Below are 10,594 nucleotides of genomic sequence, written 5' to 3' on the forward strand. Positions count from 1 at the left end.
CTCCCGGACTTTCCGGGAGAGTTGGCAAGTATGGCTACGCCTATGCCAGTCTTGAAAAACTACATGCTGATAGCAGTTATATTCCAACTTGATATTCTGTACTGCCCAATAATGATGTAGTGCCCAATAGTATTGTTATCTGATATTGTGGTCCTTTAACTCCAGATGAGTAGCTCTGTACAGGTGACTGCATTTGTAAAACAAGTTATAAAAGCAGATGTGAAATACTCTTTAACTGAAAAAAAAAGTCAGGTTGAAACATTTGGGGAAATCCACCTAAATCACGTCATACATTGGTGATATGGGCTTTTTGCCAGTATCAAAAATGTCTGTCACTTGAGGCACGCACGTAGCGTGCATTCCAGACCCCGCCCACACAGCTTGCCGGGTGTATCGCGCACGTCGACTGACGAAACGTGGATTGCCGCCGTTGGTGTTGACGTTGGAAGAAGTGCCTGTGAGCTGTCAGCGGATGAGGGAACACGTGACCGGGGCGGGTAGTGAGTTCGGGGCCGTTATCCGGTACTAGGTGGTTACGGTAAGGGATGTGTATGGTGTAGTGAGCGGTCTTCCCGGTGTGTGAGGGTACATGGCTGCAGATGTGCTGTGTGAACCTGTCGCAGGTGCTGTTGGCTTCGGCTCAGCGAGCAGCGGAAGGTCAGAGACATTGGCGCTGGGTTATGGAGCAGTGTGGGCTGCCCTGCTATCCCTATGGCTGGTCCTTTAGTCCTGTTCTGTATTACTATATTAGTGGCATCAGTGTGGTCTGTCATCCCGGGCACGTTATCCTTCAGGACTGTGTCTACAAAATAGTCCTACACCAGAAAACTTGTTCCTGTAGTGTTTGCAGCCCATATGTGGGTGCAGTGGTATGGGGGAGCCCATGCAACACACTATATGCTGTGGAGCTACATGTCACTGCATGCTTGGACTTGTAGTTCCACAACAGCTGGAGAGCCACAAGTTGTCTAAACATGTTATACTGCAGTATTGTATTCCCTTACTGAGAGATGACGTATCCGTGTCAAGGAGCTGGGAGGGCATGCTGGCACATGGAGTTACATGGCAGCCAGACAACCACACATTGCCTCAGTCTGCTCTGTGTTGTTTCATTACCACAACATGTCCTACAACTGATTTACCCTTTTTAAGACATTGATGAAAGGATGGGGTGAATGGTATGGCCTATTCAAAACCTAAGCCACATGGGTGTCCTGGTTGTCAATTTAAAAATTATGGGATAGCCGTGTTAGGGATTACTCCTTCTTGAACTATCACTTTTAATGCATTGCCTATCTATTTTTAAAGTAGAATTGCTTTGAGTCATCTAATTGTGTTTTTCTTTTTGTGCAGTTAAAATATACCAAACTTGTTCCTTCTTTGTTAAAGGTCTAACAAATTTACTCATCACCCCTGCACTTTTTAAAACAATTGTGACACTTGTTTAGCCTCCTGGAACATTGTTTTATGACAGAGTATGGTATACGATAACAGTTTTGGACTTTATTTTTTTTTAACATTGCTTATATATTTGTACAGTACTGATTCTACAGAAGTAGAAGCGTTTTGCTCAGAGGTTTTGATTTCTCTGCCTGGGTGCATTCTGTTTGTTGTGTTTGAGGCAATAATAAGTCACTCTATATCCAAATTATCATAAGGTTAATAGAGTATTTGTATAGGCAATGGTAGACAGAATCTAAGGGCTAGATTTACTAAACTGCAGGTTTGAAAAAGTGGAGATGTTGCCTTTAGCAACCAATCAGATTCTAGCTGTCATTTATTGAGTGCACTCTACAAAATGACAGCTAGAATCTGATTGGTTGTTATAGGCAACATCTTCACTTTTTCAAATCTGCAGTTTAGTAAATATACCCCTAAGTGACGTCTTTTATCTTGGCATTCTCTATGAAAACAAAATGTTCTTGCAAAGTACATAGATTATTGTACAAGCAGCACCTTCTACTTTTCCATATGTATATTAATGTGTGAGGGCTGTTAAAAGGAGTTTTACACCTTCAGATTTTTTCCCCTGAGTTTTTCACCATAGCTATATTTTGCCTGAGCAGGTGTTTACGTTCTTTTTCCCTTGGTTATGACTTAAAACTGTTCTATGGAACAAAGCTGAAATGTGTTGTATCCAAGGGTAATAGAAAATAACCAACTCTGTCTAGTGGTCTTAATGACCAAGGTGAAAATCACTGGATTCTTCCAGAAAGATAAAGTACTTGCCCTCCTGCAAAAAGTTAATAAATACAAGTTGTCAGCCAGGAATAAAACCAGTGCTGCAAAATGAAAATGAGACTGCATATTATATTTGAACTAAACATCTCTTATGACACAAGACTGCTTGGAAAACAATTATTTTAAAAAGATGTAATGTCTTTTTACAATCGTTCATTATCATCAGCGATTTATATAGTGCCACTAATTCTGCAGTGCTGTACAGAGACCTCACATCAGTCCCTGCCCCATTGGAGCTTACAGTCTTAATTCTTGAACATACACACATTGTCCTGATATAATTGAACATGGGCTTAAATATTTTTTTTATTTATACAAGCTTTCTGTTCTTGAATATATGTACTGTAGATTTTTAGTTTCACAACTCTTATCCCAGCAGTGTTTTTTAATTGCTTTTTACACTTATTTTTTTTAAAACCTTTCTAAAACGCACGTAAACAGATTTGACATAACCATTGTGTCTAACATTTCCATACCCATTGTTGTTTATCTTGCATTGCAGTAGCTGTTTTTGGAAGCGCTAACTCAAATTCCACGCGTTTAGACGCATCATCCTCAAAATACATTTAAAAACTCATGAAACGTGTTTACATTTAAAAAAGCATGTAAAGCTCCAATGGGTATGTGCCTTAATTTGTTAAATTACTGCATCATATTGTTGGTAAAGGAAGATGTTCAATATTTCAAGATCTTTGTTTAGAAGAGTGACAACATCTCATTTTCTCGTGTTATGTTTCGTATGGAGGGAAAGGCGTAGTGTAAAACGAGGGTCAGTTCAAAATGTAGGAAAACCGTGTATATGGTAATATTGCAGAGTCTTGTCCTGACTTGAGTTTTAACACTGCTGCCAGTGTGAACAAAAGACTCCTGTTGCCACATATATCTATGAATTTTGCACTAGTCTGTTTAAAAACGCTGGCATGATGCAGCAGTGGGGACCGATATAAACAGAGAGCCTCATACACCCAGCACATATTATGCAGAGCTGTGCAGAGAATATTTAGTCATTTACATCAGTCCCTGCCCCATTGGAGCTTACAATCTATATTCCCTACTACATGGGGGGTAGGGGGGGTGGCATGTCCATTTTGTCACAAGTCATCACCCTACCAGAAGGTTTTTGGACTGTGGGAGGAAACTGGAGCACCCTGAGGACACCCACACAAACACGGGGAGAACATACAAACTCTATTTTTCAGGATGTTTGTCTACACCCCTGTGACTCATACATATTAAGTTTATTTAGACGCCCTGCAAGATTCACCTTTTTCATGGTTAACATCTTGCATGATTCTCTCGCCTTGAAATGAAGAAATACGTCTTGTGCCATTGCTGTTAATGTCATGTAAATCTGACTTAAGTGTGTTATATTGATATTGTCAGTTTTGTATTTCCTTTTATTATTTCTTTTTGCAATTTTTACTAATATTGCTGTCTTCCTTATACATGCCAAACTTAGGCTGTGAATCACTCAATTTGATGCTTATACACATACTGGCCTAATGCTGACACTTTTAGGACAAGAATTGTCACCTTTGGTTTACAATCGTGTCATATTCTTTAGTTCTAGACACTCCTGTTTATTTCCATTTTTTTTATATACTCCTTCAAAATACTTTCAGTTTTCACATTACTGTACTGTTGACTGATGTGACCTTGACATTTTTTAGATTTTTTTTTTTTAGTCAATAGTTAACCTAAGTAAAACTGCGAACACCATATAGTTTCTGTTCTGGGTTTGCATCAGGGTATGAAACTAAACTTTGTGTTCTGCCTTGTCTACAGGACATGACAATATTTTTCTTTCGAGAAGTATTGAAATGTACACATATCTGCATGAACAGATATTTGTTACCCAAAAGTGATGCAATTTCTGTTCACGAACAGTGCTCGCTGCATTTGCGGGGTTGTCTGACAATACAGTATTCAATATAATAGTGAGTGCTCTACTGTTGACTGTTTGGACAACAGTTCAGGATGCCGTCACTATCTGCTGAGTACACCTTAGGTGTATAAAAACTGCCTGTGAGTCCAGGCGCTATACATGGCAGATATTTGTGTGGCTCAAAACTTAAATACCACCAGGTCAAAGACGGTTGTTAGTTTTAAAAATAAGGGTTAAACAAACCTCTTTGCATGATTGAAATAACAAAACAAACTTGTTTATGTTAAATATATGTCTCATAACCAGCTAAATTATTTCTCCTCTTTCTGTGTTATCCCAACATTTCAGTCCTATAAAAATATAAATATTTAAGCAGTCTTGGAAGTCTTGCAATAAAATTCTATGTTTTTTACACGTCTCCTATTTCCTCCTGTATGTCATGTGTGTTTGCAGTCCTTTAATATAAATGATCTTGTGGAATTTGAGGACCACAGAAGTTCCAGCCTGTGCTGCCTTGTATGAATGGAAAGATATGTACAGTGTAAAGTAACCTTGCACACTTACATATTTCTGTACTTTGGGAACAGTTGCTTATAAAAGGAGCACTAACTCAAACACTGACATTTCCAGATATGAACCATGAATGTAAACTGCAGCTCTGTTAAAGGGAAACTCATTATTTACCTTGTGTACGTATCTATTGGATGGGCTGTCCATTTGCTAGGAACCAGTAACATCACTAAAGCTCTGTCTGACATACTTGAAAGGTACTTGTTCCCAGTGAATTGATAGGCTACATTCTCATGAATATTGTTGCAGCCCATAAAAAAAACACTGTCTTCACTGTATGTAGCTTATCTGCTTTAAAACGTTAAATATGACCTCCTCTCTCCAGTATTGAAGAGTGAAGCTACTTCCACATGTTTTGAACTGTGTTGTAATGGGATCTGATAAATGGCAATAAGCCTGAGATTAGTCCTCTGAGCTGATGTGACATCACTGGCTGTGTCCCAGTCTATAAATTAACCAATCCACACAGTGTATATCTGTAGCACTAGTCTGCATTCCTGTTTGGTGTTCAAAGACCACCTCCCTCCTAACATTGCAACAGCGCATAGTGGACATATTCAGTCAACTTTTAACAAAACGACCACTGATTCTTTGGCTGTTTCCAGTTAAAACCAAAAAAGACCTAAATCTGAATCCTTCTTGAAAGAACTTGTGCAAGCTGCAGATCAGTAAAGAACTTTTCCAGTGTAGCAGTATTTACAGGGTGCAGCATGGTGTCGTTACTGAGCTGATCTGCTGATTGCACAGGGAGGAAGAGAGTATGGAGAGGTAATGAGACGGGGAGAGACATAGAGGAGGAAATAAAGGTGAAAATTACGCAAAATGTGAAACTGCAGTGGTATGTAGAGATTCTCTTTTATAAGGTGTCACAAAGTTTCCGCAGATCGGAACATGGGGAGATGAATAGAGTACATTTTTACAAATTAAACAATGAATACATAGTTATTCAGAGTACAGGACAAATCATGCAAAAGAAGAAAAGATCTGTATGATAACAGCAAGCATATTTGGGCACAAATAAGCAGAATAATGTATGAATGCAAATAAGACTGCAAATTGTATAGCATACAGATACAATATGCATGACAGGAAAACGGAGAGTGGACAGACATGAGACTCTATACTCCTCCGCTCTATACTTAATGCGGCTGCGAGACTCATCTTCCTCTCACGCCGCTACTCCTCTGCCTCCCCTCTCTGTCTTGCCTTACACTGGCTCCCCTTCCCCTTTAGAATCCTTTTCAAACTCCTTACCACCTCTTACAAGGCTCTCTCCCAGTCTACTGCCCCTTATATTTCTAACCTCCTCTCCATTCACATTCCTGCCCGCTCCCTGAGCTCGGCCAATGACCGCCGCCTCTCCTTCCCTCTTATCACCTCTTCCCACTCTAGAATCCAAGACTTTTCCCGCACTGCCCCCCTTCACTGGAACGACCTCCCTTGCTCCATCCGTCTCTCACCCAACCTGTGCTCCTTCAAACGGGCACTTAAAACTCACCTGTTCCTTAAGGCCTACCAACCATCCACTTAAGCTCTCATCTCTTCTGTTTCTCCCCTGGCCCCATTTTTCTCTCCCCTTTGCTCACTGGCTCCCTTCTGTGACTGATTTTGTTCACCATCCCTTAGGATGTAAGCTCGTATGAGCAGGGCCCTCTCTCCTCCTGTCTCCATACCTGTTCTTCCGCTCCGTCTCTACTGTATTTGCCTGCCGGAGTTTCTGAAGTATTGGTATTTTATATTTAATGTTCTGTACTGTTTTACCCTGTATGGTCTACTGTTTGTACTGTGTACGGCGCTGCGGAAACCATGTGGCGCCTTACAAATAAACAATAATAATAATAATATATTTACTAAGCTGGTTTTGAAAAAGTGGAGATGTTGCCTATAGCAGCTAATCAGATTCTAGCTGTCATTTCATAGCATGCATAACTAGAATCTGGTTGTTATAGGCAGCATTTCCACTTTTTCAAACCCGCAGTTCAGAAAGTATCTCCTCTAGAGTAGGGGACCCTGCTTGTGAGCACTTACATTCTAAACGGGAGGGGTAATGAGAGACAATGGCAGCAAGTTGGACAATAGACAGTTAGGTCCTAGATGGTGCAGGGCACAAAGGGCTGCGTATAGAGTTCTGAATCAGATTTATATTAATGCGAGATGTGTGTGTGTGGTGGACGCCTATAGAACAAGGAAAGAGCTAAAAAATCCGAGATTTAGAGGTGTATGAGATTTACTTTTCTGGTGGCAGTTTTGAGGAAATTAGATTTAAGCTTTTAATATAGGAAATAAGTTTGAGTGTTAATTAGTGAGGGGGCAATATGGATAAAGGGGTGTAGAGAAGTGATGGGCAATAGGCGGCCCTCTGAGCGTCCACCTGTGGCCCCCAGATCCTTCCTGGTTTGTCAGGTTTGTGTGTTATATCTTGTAATATTTGTTTAAAGTTCCTGCTGATATGTTAAATCAGTGGCTCTTTGACTAAATGTATTGTTTTAACTTATTAATGAAAGTAAAGGTAATGTGCAGGTTTGAGGGCCACACCATGTGGCCCCTGAAGGTTTCATGTTGCCCATCACTGGTGTACAGGACGCTGTAATTTGAAAAATAATGCCATGGAAGGACTGGAAGAACTGTTTAGTAAACGTAGTGAGTTTTAGGTTTAGTGAATATGTGACGAGGGAATAAGACAAAGAAGCAAATTAAATAGAGATCATTACTTAACAGAATACCTTGTCCAGGTAGAGACATGAGCAGATTCTGGAGATGTGGGATGAAGGTTAATTGTTTGTAGTTCTCACAAGCTGTTTTACAGTTTTTTCTTTTTTTTTTTTTTGTAACTATGACGTTTGTACACTTTGTGAATTCATGCTGCACTTATTTTATACTCTCTCCCCTGTCTTGTTTAAAATAAAAGCAAGAAATGCACCATATTAGATGCCATGTTTAAATCATGGAATATTATTATTACTACCATTTATTTATATCGCGCCACTAATTCTGCAGTGAAGTTCTGGGCTTGCACTAATGCAGGGAATAATTGTGAAGTCTGCAAAGATATTTATACAAACAAAACAAAAATACATGTGTGTAAAAATGTAGTGAAAGTCTTATTTATCCCGACCCATTAGCTTGAATAGCAGACTTAACAGACATAGGAACATGGTAAATGTTATAGTTCCCTAGATTGCAGTTCTCAGTACTTTTCCATTCTTGTTTTTTCTTTAGCAATCTTGTTTCTCTTTGGCATCCTATAGATTAGTTTCTAGCAAGTTAGTCTTTTACAATGACATGTAGTAATTTTGCCTTTGTAAGATGATATGTAATTGTTACTCCCTTTTATTAAGGTGACTGTTTGAACGTGCCTTTCTCTCATCAGGAGGTATATAAAGAAAATCTTTCTGAACCATCTTTACTCCGTAATGACATTATAGTAAATTGCAAATTCTAATTTGATTAGTTGATTTGCCTTTGAATGCAGGTGAAGAGGATCTCCATAAATTGGTTGTCTGCTTGTGGCCAACTTATTAAATCCCACTATAACCTCTGGTACCTGTAGCTGGAAATCCAGATCTCTTCACAGCTCACAGAAATAAATGGTTTCAGTCCACCCAGGTCTCAGTAGACTGTAATAGTTAGGTGTGAGTTGTAGCAGGTTTATGCAGAAAATGAGCCATTATAAATGTGACTACTTGTCCTTCATGGCAGGCAGGTAATATTAAATGAAGATGTTCAAAAGACAGAGTATCACCTGACAATGGAACTTGCATTATAAGTTGCATTAAAAATGACTTGACTACCTCCATATCTTTATAAATGTTGATGATGATATCTTTGCACAGTTTGTTACCAGGCGATGTTTTTGAAACATCCCTCTGTTTGCACAAGCGCTGTGGACAGTGCAGATCCATTGTAAAAGTGTCAGGTGTCCTCTCAATATCTCCAATCGTGGTGTCCATGGGTCAGTTTTGTATCCGTTTTAGCCCAGATGATCACTCCGTAAATAGTTTGTGCTTGGGATATCCCAGATCCTGGGCACCAGAGTTTAGGACCCCTGTACTAGTGTAATAAAACATTTTTTCCAGTATGTTTAGTTTTTCACTCTTCTTATGGCATTGAGAAATAACCTATTTGTGTTTTTACTCTGCTGTTAGGAATACTTCGAAGACCGGAAAATGCTTTGCTGATTGTGAGGCCAGTATACACAATATCTGATGAAGGTATGTGCAGATTATATATATATATATATATATATATATATATATATATATATATATATATATATATATATAGGCTTAGTGGTTAGCACTTCTGCCTCACAGCACTGGGGTAATGAGTTCAATTCACGAACATGGCCTTATCTGTGTGGAGTTTGTATGTTCTCCCCATGTAGGCGTGGGTTTCCTCCGGGTGCTCCGGTTTCCTCCCACACTCCAAAAACATACTAGCAGGTTAATTGGCTGCGAACAAATTGACCCCAGTCTGTTTGTGTGTGTTAGGAAATTTAGTCTGTAAGCTCCAATGGGGCAGGGACTGATGTGAATGAGTTCTCTGTTCAGTGCGGAATTAGTGGCGCTATATAAATGGTGATATATATTTAATCTCTTGTTTTACTTTCAAATCTTTATAGTTCTTTGTGTCTGTAGTGTATGTCAGGCCTGAATATCTAAACTATTTAATTTATTTTCCATATTTATTCGCCTTGTTTCTGTGTTTTATTGGTAATGAGAAGGATGATAATTGTACGTGTTGGGATTTGGAATGAAAGCACTAGGTTCCTAGTCTTATACATTGACAGAACTAGCGATTCTGCATTTGACTAAAATGTGCAGTAATCCTAAATATATCTATAATGTCCTGGTTCTGTGAATCTTTGTCTTTAACTTGACAGTGTCATCGGCTATATTCTACAGCTTTCCTGTCTCTCTTTCTTCCCCGTCACTGAAGCACCTTTATCCACTTGCATACAGAACAGTCTACACACTTGCACAAGTCTAGGGATAGATTTATATATTCTACATCTTGAAATATTTCTTCCAGAAATAGGCAATTTGAACTCGGTCTTTGTAGCTCCTGGTGCAGCGCTGTTATAAAGTGGGTTTAAATCTCATTGGTTTTCTAGAATATGTAAACGGTTTGCTCTCTGAGCACATGTAAACAGCTTGCTGAGCTTCTTCAATAGACTGGATTGTAGTGCTATTCTTTTGACAGTGTAGGAGTCTTTTAAACATTTAGGGGTAATTGTATCAAAGTCCGATTTTGGAAATCCAGCGATTTTCTAGGGAAAGTTGAAATTCGAAGATGTGTGAAGCAGAGATTTAATGTAAAATCGTCAGAGTTGTGCTTCTGTCAAAATCGCTATTTTCAAAATCGATAGAGATCAAACTCCCGACTGTTTGTCACTCCAGCTATACAAGTCTCAAATGTATGAAGCTGCGATTAAGCAAACTCAGGAGAGTTTGCTTTCAAACACGCCAGATACAACACACTGCTTGCTAGCAGAGTGTTGTATAAACACATCACTTTTACACTGTCTGTCATACAGCTGCCGGACCTCTGGCAGCTGTCAAGTGTTAAAAATAGATCAAAGTTAAAAAAAAAGTGTGGGGTCCCCCCTCTATTCAGTCTTAACCCTAGTGCTGCCAGCCTACTGCTGGTTCCGTGAAAATCGGGAACAATTTTGCGTGGGGTCTCCCCGATTTTCAAGGAACCAGCACTAGGCAAACCAGCCGTGGTTGGTGGCACTATAGCAGGGGGACAAGCCAACCCCAGGCTGTTCAGCGCTGGGCTGGATTCCCTAGGGAGTCGGGTGCACCGGAAAAAACGAGCGGGACACCCAGCCCATGGCAGCCAGGGCATGTTGGCACTTAGAGAACCACAAGTGACAACAAACCCTGACACCCAGGG

The 10,594-nt window shown here is 39.8% G+C and overlaps 1 protein-coding gene across 2 annotated transcripts in view; it reads left to right on the forward strand.

The window, feature by feature from the left end:
• Nucleotides 1-381: 381 nt before the first annotated feature.
• The window catches only part of MTFR1 (mitochondrial fission regulator 1), a 35,995-nt gene continuing 25,782 nt past the window's right edge, over nt 382-10,594 (forward strand). The window contains exons 1-2 of one of the 2 annotated variants that reach the window (XM_075213582.1): nt 382-538; nt 8,842-8,907. The gene's annotated coding sequence lies outside the window, so the exon portion shown is untranslated. The remainder of the gene's footprint in view (nt 539-8,841; nt 8,908-10,594) is intronic. The other variant, XM_075213583.1, reaches the window with a different exon arrangement.

This window comes from Mixophyes fleayi, chromosome 5, assembly GCF_038048845.1.
Source record: "Mixophyes fleayi isolate aMixFle1 chromosome 5, aMixFle1.hap1, whole genome shotgun sequence".
In the NCBI taxonomy this organism is placed as follows: Eukaryota; Metazoa; Chordata; class Amphibia; order Anura; family Limnodynastidae; genus Mixophyes; species Mixophyes fleayi.